Below are 12,698 nucleotides of genomic sequence, written 5' to 3'. Positions count from 1 at the left end.
TCGGAAAATTTTTTTGATAGCATAGCTAAGCACTTCTTTGAATTATCATTCGCTTCAAGTTTTTGTTGATTGCCAACTTGATTTACTAGATCTTAAAAACCTGAAAAAGTTTACTCTAGCAACCACCAACCAACCGGATTTGAAGATGTATAAATATGTACTCTGATCGTTGTTTAGTAAGAAAGTTTTGCCAACAAAAGTTTGATTTTTGCTTACTGATATCCTGTGATATTTATTTAGTTTTAGGTCTACTGTATAAATTCTTTATGGTTTAATTTTAAAATTTGAATTTGTATTTTTAGTGAGCTCTCATTATGCCAGTTAACTAGAATCCTGGTAAAATATATTCTTATGATTCCACAGATATTGTTCGCTCAAATCTTATATAAATATTATTGAAGTTTCTCTTTCCCTTATAAAATGCCATGTGGTGATAAAAGTTGGCCGAGCAAAAAAACACTTTTCGGAAAGATTTTATAAACTACTCTCTTACTATTGATTCTATATTCACCTATTCACTTCAGAAGTGGATAAAATTTTTTTTTAAGGATGAAACCTTCACTGTATAATTAACTGAAGAGAGATATGGCTGTGAAACCATCCACGCAAGGTTGACCCAAGCACGTCTTCTACATTAGCTCTCTGGACACCTTCAGTTAAAAATAAGTAGAAATGTTTCACCATGACCGAAATAAGTAGTAGAGTATTTTCATAGACCAAAAAATTGTGTACACTCATTCCCTATTCCCGCAAAAAGTCTCTTTAATTGGAATCCATAAACGATATGAAGAAAGCGGTAGAAAAAGAATGGTTTAAGGCCTTAGGCGGCCATTAAAAAATTGCTCTGTTCGCGTCGGTACAGGTGTTAAAAATGCATGCGGGCTGGCGGGCAGTGTGAAAAATTGCCGGGTTTTTATTGAAAAAATTGCGCCAGTAAGTTGGGAGCGGGCGGTGACGCGAACAGAACAATTTTTCGATGACCGCCTTACTCGAAATAGGGGGCGAACAATTAATACGAAAGCTTAATTTTTTCAGGGCAGGGTCACAGATATCTGTAAAGCCCGAAGGGCTAGATAGTCAACTTTAAGCTTTCTCCAGCAAAAAAAAGTGAAGCAAAAGTTTGACTTTTTAAATTTTGTGCCGATGGATAGGATCTAGCATTTTAATTGTTTTCAGAGCGCGAGATCAAAAAAAGTAGGCGGCAAACGCTATTTCACATCTCTCAAACCGGTGAAATTGTATATTTTAGTTTAGACTTTGTAGGAAATCCTTCCAAACCTAGGCTTCACTTTTCGATAAAAGCCGCAAATCAGGTAGGAAAGGGGATAAATTTGCAATAGCTCTGCAGCAGACTTTACAGGTCGCTCTCTGAAACTATTTTCAAAATCTTAATTCTTTAAAAAATTTTTTAGTGGGAAAGGGTCTAAATGATGCCGACTCTACAGGTCGCTGTCTTAAAATATTTCACATTTTTCAAAACAAATAGTGGAAAAGTGGTTAAATTATTGTTTTTGAAATAGTTCTGCAGCAGACTTTACAGGTCGCTCTCTGGAACTATTTTCAAAACCTTATAATTCTTTAAAACTATTTCTAGTGGGAAAGGGTCTCAATGATTCCGATTCTACAGGTTTCAAAAAAAAGGTGGAAAAGTGGTTAAATTATTGTTTTTGAAATAGTTCTGCAGCAGACTTAACAGGTCACTCTCTGGAACTATTTTCAAAACCTTATAATTCTTAAAACAATTTCTAGTGGGAAAGGGTCTCAATGATTCCGACTCTACAGGTCGCTGTCTTAAAATATTTCACATTTTTCAAAAAAATAGTGGAAAAGTGGTTAAATTATTGTTTCTGAAATAGTTCTGCAGCAGACTTTACAGGTCGCTCTCTGAAACTATTTTCAAAATACATTTTTAAAAAACTTGGCCGTGGGAAATCGTTCAAAAAATTATTTTTGAAAAAAGTGCGATTGTTTTATAAATTCACCTTCTATGGACTGTAAAAATAGGGATTCTGAGAAAAAAATAAGAAGCAAGTAGAATGGAAAACGAAATGAATATTTTCTTCATGTCAAAATACAAAATACAAAAAAGTAATCATTCTATAAAATTATATAAAACGTCAGGAAAGGAATCCGAAGTTGTATTCAAAAGGCTTATAGCGACACTATCAATTATCTTCTGATCCTCTGAGTTATCCATGTGATTCGCGAAATGAGAGACAAAAACACCCAAACTATAGACATCACAACTAAAGGAAGGTACTGACTTTCCTTTTATAACATCAATAGGGAGATGATTGGATGACTTAAATCTCTCTTGAAAAAGTCGATCAAAGACTTTAGCACTCTGCTGTGGACAACAGCAAGAAAAGTCAAAGATAACAGGGTAATGCAGCATTTTGTTGGGGTCAAATTTCATGACTATCGCGGCCTCTACCATATTCAAATGAATCATGTCCTTGAAATGTATGAAGTCTAACGCTCTTGTTAAACCTTGAAGCAAAACCTTGATTAGAGAAATTCTGAAAGGTCGATTAACCAATTTGTAGCGCCCAAAATACATATTAATACAATGATCATACATAGCCATTGGTGTCTCTGGATTTTCAACAAGACCATAACTGCTGGCGATGTTGGGGTGAGAGCCGATGAACTTCAAAATCTTCAGCTCATAAGCCAAAACCATTGCAGAATTTTCCTTTTTCAACATTTTGCTGTAACTAACTCTTTTCAACAAAACCTCTTTTCCTTTGAATAATGCCCATTTTACATTATAGTGAGCAAAATTGAAAAGCGTATTTTTGATTTCCAGATCTTCTAATTTGTAAAGATCTATATCTTCGCATACAATTTCATCATTCATGAAACCAGAAATGCCACTGACGGTTGCTGAACTTCCAATTGCGGCTCCACGTAATGAGATTTGACGTGCCAGGCGAAAGTGTTTCGATTCTTTGACGATTATATCGGCCATTTTATTGTACAATGAGTACTCGAAATCGCTCGGCTCTTCCTGAAATATAATATTAGAGTTAAAAAGATAAAATATTTCTTTCTATACTTTAAAAGTGGAGGAAAAGTACCACATCAATCTGATCTGAACAAGATTCGTCCTAATTTTGAAAATAACGTACCACTTTTTATCCTTCTTCGGATTTTTTTAACCAACCAACCCTTTTTAACACCTATCCTACTATCCTACCAATAATGAGCAGGAAGGATTTGATATTAGACTATCAACTACGATTTTGTAAAAAAAAAAAAAAATTATACATTAGCCATATATACCTTTTGAGATGGTAGGTTCATTTCTTGGCTTTCTTGGTTTGTAGAATCATTCTTTCTAAATTTTTGATATATTCCATCCCATAGTTGATCTCTGATTTGAGTAATGGATTTTGTTTCCAGTAAAGTTTTGATATCTTTCTGAAATTTAAAATAAGAAAATTATGATTACCAACAAAACTCAAATAGCTGTCTGAGTTGCAACATCTTAAAAGTTCTGTAAAAGGCATAGTGTCTTCTTGGTTTGAATAACCATGAATAACCATGCTGCATACACACAAAGGCCTGTTAATACCAATCAAATACACAACAAATAAAGGAAACTAACCTCTAAAGCGTCTGCTAATCTTGTCTTTGTTCTGCGAAGCTTCTTTTTTCCTTTTTTGTCTGTAGCCTTCGGAATTATACCAAGCAATTCGGTGATAAGTGTTGCAGTTTCATCCATGGTTCTTATGTTTTAAATTTTTTATGATTTTTTATTTTTTAATCTGTCGATAAAAATATTCAGTTGTTAGTAAAGATACAGTAAAGGTGATAATTTAGTCAACAGATACGTCTAACAGTGTTGACACTGCCTAAAAACTAGCCCCCTTCCTATTAATTTTCTGTCGGTAGACGAGTTAAACATTCAGTAAAACAGACCAAAACAGAAGAAAACTATTATTAGGAAACAGAAAAGACACATTATGAAAATACAATAGTCTATGTTTTCATCAAAATGAATGAAATAATAAAATTTTAAATGATCTGACTGCAAACATTCTGAAGTTGCAACGTTCTGAAAATCAATGTAAATTAGTAAAGTAAGTAAATAAAATTAAAATTAATCAAGATTCACTTCATTATCGGAATCATCAATATGGGGTGATGGTTGATCAGGGTGGAGTCTACAATTTTTATTTTTCTTGGTGTGACCTTTTTCTTTGCATCTGGAACAAGTCACATTTTTTTCTGCACTAGAAAAAATACTCTCAGGATAGTGGAACTGCTTTACTCTGAGGTATCGCATGATTGTTTTGAACCGGTCATCATCAAAATTTGTATTATGCAGCTCCAAATTCTTTATGCATTTGTTAAGATGCTCACCTCCATTGCAATTAAAAAAGCCATATCCCCAACCAATTTCAGCCCAAAATTCCATAAATTCTCCAACATGCTCTCTCAAAATGTGCAAATAAGGTTTGCGACCGGTTGACATTCCAGGACAACTACTTTTAAAGTGTTGAAAAAACTTCTCGGCACGTGTTTTGAAACTTTTGACGCGTTCCATGTCAACTTTTGTGGCTCTGATATCAATTGCGAGATCACGGAATAACCGATACAGCTTGATGACATTTCGCATCTTTTCAAAACTTCCATCAGAAATCTCTTCACCCGATTTCAAAAACACATGAATAAATTTATCGATATTAGCCTCAAACTGCTTACAGTCCTGACCGATCATTTTTAAGGTGGCACTTCCATCGTAATGTTTTTTTTTACTATAAAGGTAAAAAAAAATCTAATTTTTCAAAAACAAGGTATATATATTGCAACATTAAAAAAAAAAAGAATAGGTGGGACTGTCAACCCAGATTCTGTGAAAAGAGGTTTCCATGAATTTGAGCAGAAGTATCTCAAGCTTTTCCATCCGCAAACTTAAAATTGAAGTAAATGAAGTTAAATATACTTACTTTTTGAAGTACATCTCAATTTGGAGGGCTAAGTAGTGGCAGTCAATTTTACGTAAGGCTGTTGGGACCAAATCACCTTCACCAAATCAGCTTATTTTTATTCATATGGGTCGTGCGTTTATTCCATTTTACTCTAACCATAATTATTTTCATCTCTTCTGTCTTCAGGAGGGTTCAGGTGAAGGAGCTTGATTGATGTGATGGGTGACTTTTAACTACCGATCGGCCGACTGGGGTAGTCAGAGAATCTGCCGTATACTATCTTCGCTTTTTGATTTGAATGATAGCGCTGCGATCTACTTTTTCCACCATCAGATTTTCAAAGGCAAAAAGTAGTTGAGCTCCAGCTCCTGGACTAGCCAACTTGGCTGAATCAGCAGTGTTTCAGAGTTTTGGTGGATGAACGTGCACAACAAAGAAGCAGCATAAAACCAAAATATACATAGCATTATGACTGTATGAACAGATTGTGATTGATGGAGAATAATAAAATGGTCCTGCTGAATATAAATTGTGCCAGTTCCATGTTATTCCGTGCAATGTTTACGAGACAAAAGAGAAGACTGTAATGGAAAGCAGAATAATCAAAATGATAATTACTAGTTCCTATTTTCGTCATTGAAGATTTCTTCAATATTTATTCGATAATGGAATCATTTTGATTTGGCTTGATTGATTGTTGATTCCATTATCGCTTGCTTGACTCTCGAGAGATTTTTGTTTAACATTGGATCTTGATCATCATCAATTAGAATAATGCCGATTTATATTTGTACGATAAAGTGATAACAAAAGCATGATTGATGACTTTAGCCCAAAAGACAACTTAAATGATAAAAGTACCTATATGTTACTTTTGCTGCTAGCTCGAATATATTTTCAAACAAGATATCTTTCACAAAAAAGTGTTTTTTACCGGCGAATCAACTTATATTTTTATAATCTCTTTGACGTGAGATTGTAGATAACGCTTGTTATTATTACCGCCTAATAAATAGTAATTAAATAAATTATTGCTAGGCTGCTGATTCCTGAAAAGCTTAAGATCATCTTTCAAACTACGCACTATTTTCTTTTAAATTTTGAAGGCAAATGTATAATATAATTTTTGAATTGTTGATAAATTTGTCTTTGTAAAAGTAGAGAGCTAAGTAATTGTTTCAAAAAGTCACAAAAAGAGAAAAAGATGGGATAGAAGTCTTTCAATTTATTCAGATAAACTACCAGCCTAAAGCCTAATGTAATATCTTTGTTGTTGGTAATTCAACCATTGCACAAGAAACATGTGTGTTCTTTTTTGTCACTTGCACTCTTTTTTATAAGAACCAGTAAATTTTTTTAAAGGTTTGGCTGTCCTTTCTTGCGAGCCTGAAATTGTTTTTGAATTGCTCAAAACCCGGCGTATTTAATTTTTGAGCCTCGCATTGTTCTTATAAAATTCTTATAAAAAAGAAAGAGTTGAGTTGGAAAACATTATAAATAAAAGTTTGACTTATAAAAATAATTTGTTAGTGTCGAAATTTCTTCGCTTTGCGAAAACAGAACGGTCGTTCCGCAACCCCTTTTATGTTGATTCAAAATGTTCTTTAGTGTGTATTTCAACATTTAACCTTGACTCTGAACCGCGCCAGAGTGAGTCGATTATCTGGCCATACGGGGAATGCAACATTGTGTGGTTGTTGAGCAGTGAGTAGGAAATCTGCTCTGTTGGCTGTTTACAGGCTGCTCGGAAATTATCACCCGTCAGTCTCAGAAATAAAGTCCTCTTTTCACAATCAAGATGCCCATAAAGATTTTCATTCAGACTCTTCAGCTTCTCAAATAAAGGTTTTTGAACATCGAATGATGGAAAAACTAATTTTGATTTCCAAAAATCATTTGAAAGTAAAAGTCTCAATGAATCAAGTGTTTTTAAATATGACTGGACATTTCTGTAGGATGCAAGGATAACCTTTCATGATTTGTTTTAAATTTTTGTAACCACGCTGTGTTAAGTCAGTTCGACTGAGGATCAATAGTGCACTTTCCTCAACAGCAATTTCTCGTGGAGGCAAATTTTTCAAAATCTTTTTGCTAAGTTTTTGCAAAATGTCAGAATTTTCAATAATGGTTTCTTCCACGATGTCATAGTGATTCTCTAGCAAATAAGAAACGTAGCCTGAAATGTAATAAAAGGAAAAGGAAAATTACTTACCACCCAAATTTTTTGGCGGCAAAAAGACCATAACATAAGCTGGAGGCAAGCAGATTTTTTTGTTGCCACAAATTCTTTGGTAGGACTTTTGAAAAGAAATTTTAGTATGTTTTCTCAGAGGTAAAGTCTTACCATTCATAAATTTCGAAGAGATATGACCGGTATTATCAAATATTTCATTGATATTCACTCGCCTCCATATAAATCATCATAAGTCATTTTGCCTCCAATAATCAAGAACGATCGCCCGCCCGCATCAGTCTGCCCGTACAAAATCAAAACATAGAAATCCATCTGTAGGCAATATCACATGACTCATTATGGACCTTTTATGACTAAAAATTGGACTTTGAATTGAATTCAATTAAATAAAAACAAAAGTATACATTACTTTTTAGATCGCCAAATGTGGCAAATTCAACAATTGAATCAACTTTTTGATGACGCTTGTTCATTGCTTGTTTTGACTTCAGATTACTTGTTGGTCCAGCGTTACGATTTCGGATTGATAAAATGTCAATTAATGCTTGATGTCGATTAATATTCTCCGCACCATGTTTGTTTACCTTTAATTCGTTCAAAACTTCTTTGCGATGAAATCCGAAAAAAATATGCATATCTCTATATCTCGTAAAATAGTTTTCACTGCAATAGAAATGCTTTCAGACTTAACATACCGATCATCTCCTTTACACACAAATAAAGGGGCATGTCCGGATTTCAATACTTCACACGTAACCAAAACATTTTTCTCTGATTTACACTTCCATAATAGAGGTAAAGCCTTCGTTCAGTCGATAACTGTCCCATGATGTTCTTTCTGGTAAAGATGGGCAAATTCCCCAGTTACAGCTTTTCCCCATTTTTGAACCCCCAACCAAGAGCATAAATCATTTAAATGAAAGTCAGTTAAGTCAACTGTAACTGATGAGGGTTTTGAAGAAGATGTTGCAACAGAGGAAGTTAATGTTGATGTTGATGAACAAACGGGTGTTAACGAAACGGATGACTGCGGCAAAGTTGACGGGGTAGACAAGGTTGACGGAACGGTTGACGTTGAATTTGGCGGAATGGATTTGGTTGATGACGCAGCAGTAGATGTTGTTGATGATAAATTTTTAAAGATACTCTTCACATCTGCTCTATTAAGCCAAAAAAATCTTTTGCGAGACCAATTTGTACTGGTTTCAATATTAAGTTTGGCGAGAATACCATTCCCAACTGGACTGATGGATTTCGAGGATATTTGTTCGACATATTTCTCGTCCAGAAGATGAACTAGTTTATTTTCATCTAAATGTACTTTTTGAGCAAATGCGCCAAAGAGGGGGATGCCAAGTGCAGACTTTGTGATGGTAACAGTTACTTTGTAAAAGTGTTCATCTCCTTTGACTAGGCGCGCTGCCTTGTACCCATCATGGAATGGGATGCCGTTCCTACATTGCCATGTGGGATCTCCTTTCACAGGAATTCCAGGAGCCAAACAAGCAAGCCAGTATACTTTTAACTCTTTTTTATTAAGAAAACTATCCATTATTTAATTATTAAAATCTGACAGATTTACCTGATTCTGAACTTTAATACATCTATATACACCAATGACTTCACTCGTAGAGCACTGTTTTCATAATAAAGATACCAGTAAAAATTCCACACTAAACTAAGATAAATTATAAACAATCAAAAAGTCAGCTGATGTAAATTCCCTAATGAGGATGACACCAGCCTCAAGAAGAAAAAACAAGATAATTAGCAGAAATTTAAAGACACACAGGCGGCGTTCAATCAAAGAATTCTAACTTCAAAGTTCCACGCGTGCTCATACCTACAGTTTTCATCCGCCATCTTGAATATTTTTCTTTGTTCTCTTTCGGCTGTTGTCTAAAAATGATAAATATCTCGCTATCCCGTCTCATCCCGAGTAATATCTCACTATAAAAATGATTAATAACAAAGACAAAAACAAATGTTTTGGCATGAATTTTGATTGGGGAGCGATCTCGAATAAATTATGCAAAAAATAAAAAGAATTATGCAGCTTTTGAACAGCCCGGTCACGTTAAATATCGGAAAGATTGCAAAAAAGGCGAAAAAAAGCGGAACTCCTAAAATAGTCGTGAAAGCAAAGCCGCAACCTCGCAGGATCGCTGTGATTGAACCAGGGGGGGGAGTCATTTTTATCAATTTTTCACTTCAAAAGTGTGCCAACAATTAAATGCCGGGATTGTAGGACATTTAAAAAATTTTGAGCAGAGGTTCCCCTAAGAAATGCGCTAATTTCTTTTTCAAAAAATCACTTCTAGGACTTCTAGAACCTTCTAGGACATTAAAGGGAGCTTTATATGGCTTAAACATGCTTTTGGTGGCCATCAAAAGCTCAAAAAGTATCTCAAACACAGCTTTGAATATTCCCCAAAAAAAGTATTGATTTTCAACATAATATTGAACCAAAAAAAGCTTTCCATGCCACCAAACTTCCTCTTCCAAAGCTTTAAACAGTAAAAAACTTGATAGAGATGCTACTTTTCTAACATAGAAGGCAGTGAGATCGCAGCTGAGTCTACCATTTTTAAAAAACGGCCACAATGCCGGTTGCTCCACATTCGAGTCTATTTTCGCGCCAAAAAGTTTCTAGAACATTCTAGAAAAAATTCAAAATCCTACCACTTTGAAACAACGACCACAGGGTCGTTTGCTACACATTCTATTTTTTTCCCCGCCAAAAAGGTTCTAGAAAGTTCTAAAAAATTCAAATGACAAAATGGCGGCTAACTCTTCAGACGCAGAAATCATGAATTCTCAAGAAAAAAATGAACAAACTCAATTCAAGGTAATGTCAAATGGTAAGAGACAGTACATTGTGACTTATTCACGAATGAATGAAGACAAATTACCAACCAGAGAGGCATTTGGTTACATGATAGCAGAGGCTTTCAATAAAGCCCCCGGCCATGTGAAAGTCCAACACTGGGTCTGTAGCAAAGAAAGTCATGAGGGTGATGCAGGCTTTCATTATCATTGTGCTGTAAAACTTAATGGTGTGAGGCGGTGGAAATCTATTAGAGATAGTATCGATGCTTCTAATCACATTAAAGTGAACTTTGCCGAAAGTGAAAAGCATGATTCGTACATCAGTGCTTATCGATATGTCGTCAAAGAAGATACTGATTTCGTTATGAGTGAAGGTCACCCCGATCTATCAGATGCTAGATCACCCCGCACCAAAAGAGCATCGCAGCAAACAAGCGAAAATCTGATGAACGGAGGAAGTCTGATGCAAGAAAAAAGCTTAAAACTTCGACGCAATTACAAAATGAGGATGTCGGAGCACTGGTGAGGAAAAAGAACATTAGGACTTATACCGAACTATTGGCTTTGTCAGAAGAAAGGCGTAGAGAGGGCCTAACCGATCTCTCCAAATATATGTTTAACAATCAAGAAGTTTTTGTCATGGGAGTCATCAAGACAGCGTGGGGAATGGCAGAAGCACCTGGACAACTATTGAAACAGAAAAAGGACATGTTAGACATTCTTCAAAATTTCAAGGAATCTCCTTGCATTTGTGGTGGTGAGTGGTTGATTGCTGCTAGGGAAATTTTGGATCTCAATGGGATTGACCGAAAAGTTTTCATTAACGCTTTTTATCAGAATCTGAAACTTGATCGAGCAAAGTACAGAAATATTATGATCATCGGGGAACGAAACTGTGCTAAATCTTTTATCCTGAGACCGCTTTGCAAAATTTATTGCAAAAACATTTTCCAAAACCCAGTCATGCATAAGTATGGCTGGGTTGGGGCCCAAAATGCCTCAGTGATTATTTTACAAGACTTTCGTTGGTCGTCTGATCTTATCGACTGGAGTGATTTCTTGCGACTTTTGGAAGAAGACGAACCTGTCAGATTACCTGCCCCGAGAAATCAGCACAAAGAAGATGTTTTGATCAACACTCAAGTTGCTTTCTTTGCCACAGGAAAAAGTCAGATAAGATGCAAGGGATCTTATCAATCTAGAGATAGAGAGGAGGATAGGATGATGGGTTGTCGTTGGAAATATTTCCACTTCAGACATGAATTTCTGCCAGAAGTTCAGAAAAGAATTACGCCATGTGGGTACTGTTTTCCCATATTTATCTTAGGGTAGTTTTCCATTTTTCACTATATTTTTAGATTTCTTATGTTTATTTACATGTTACGCCTAAACTCCCATGCCACAGCCACATGTCGCGATCACATGTCACGCACAATTTCAGGCAAAATGGATACACATGTCACATGTCAAAGCTTCTATATTAAAAAAGAAATATTCTCGTGGCTGTGACATGTGCATGTCGCGCCCATGGAGAATATGCCAGAGGACTAAGACTAAAACAACAATACTTTAGAAAATACTAAGGACCAGTAATAACTCAATATTAGCAAATATTAAAGGGCCTGACACACTAGAATAAAAAATCAAACAAAACATTCTATCAAAATGAATAAAAGGCCTACAAAACTAAAATAAAAATGAAAAAAATTCTATTCAAAAAATCAAATAGAGTTTTCTTCTAACACAATAAAAAAATCAATTTTCAAATAAAAAATTATATTTGAAACTATGAAAGACCTAGCATAACAATTAAAAATATTTAAAATAAAGATAAAGGGACTACAAACTCACTAAAATAGAAAATCTATTTCAAAATACTAATCAATAGTTTATCCGTTTCCCATCAGCCTTGATAATGGCTTTAATTCGACGCGGCATGCTTTCAATTATGTCATTGATTTTCTTCACGGGAAAATTGAACAAAGTCTCTTTTATGCCCGCCTCAAATTCCTCTTTACTTTCCAATGTAATCTTCCGTTCGATTGCTTGCTTGTTCAATAGGGTTGCGACATGGGCAAAAACTTTCTCAATACAATTGATGTCTGGACTTCTAGAAGGGATCCTCATTTGTTTAGCATTTATTCCGTATAGTGCAGCTCTAGCAATTTTAGATTGCTGTCTTGGACAGTTGTCTTGAACAATGCGTTTTCCTTTGGGGTCAATCGACTTCTTTAGTGCGGCTGGGGAATATTTTTTGATGATGTTTGCATACTTTTGGAAAGCTCTCAAAAAATTAAGATTAGTGATATATTGCGAGTATAGGTGATTTCTTTACCTAACTCGAGATTTTAATCCTTAAAAACAGTGTTTTTCAGCCAGAAACAGCTGTTTTGTCCAGATTTAGCGCTTTCGGAAGCTCAATATCTCGAGTTAAGTACTGAAATCACCCATACTCGCAATATATCACTAATCTTAATTTTTTGAGAGCTTTCCAAAAATATACAACAGGTCTCCGTTTTCTCAAGTTAAAATTTTCACTAATTTTTCACCTTATGATTTTTGCCCGAGACTGTCGTATTTGTCCGAAAATGACACCAAAGTGTCCGAAACAAAATTGGCACCTAAGTTATTTTAATTCCCCTACCCCTTGGCTTTCCAAAAATGTATAACAAGTGCTTTGACTAAAAAAATCGAGCGTTTTTACAAATTTCCCCCTACTATTAGTTTAATTAAATCCA

This window comes from Clytia hemisphaerica, unplaced genomic scaffold (assembly GCF_902728285.1).
Source record: "Clytia hemisphaerica strain Z4C2 unplaced genomic scaffold, Clytia hemisphaerica genome assembly, whole genome shotgun sequence".
Taxonomy (NCBI): Eukaryota; Metazoa; Cnidaria; class Hydrozoa; order Leptothecata; family Clytiidae; genus Clytia; species Clytia hemisphaerica.
The sequence above is the reverse complement of the archived record's forward strand: the minus strand, read 5'-3'. Positions refer to the sequence as shown.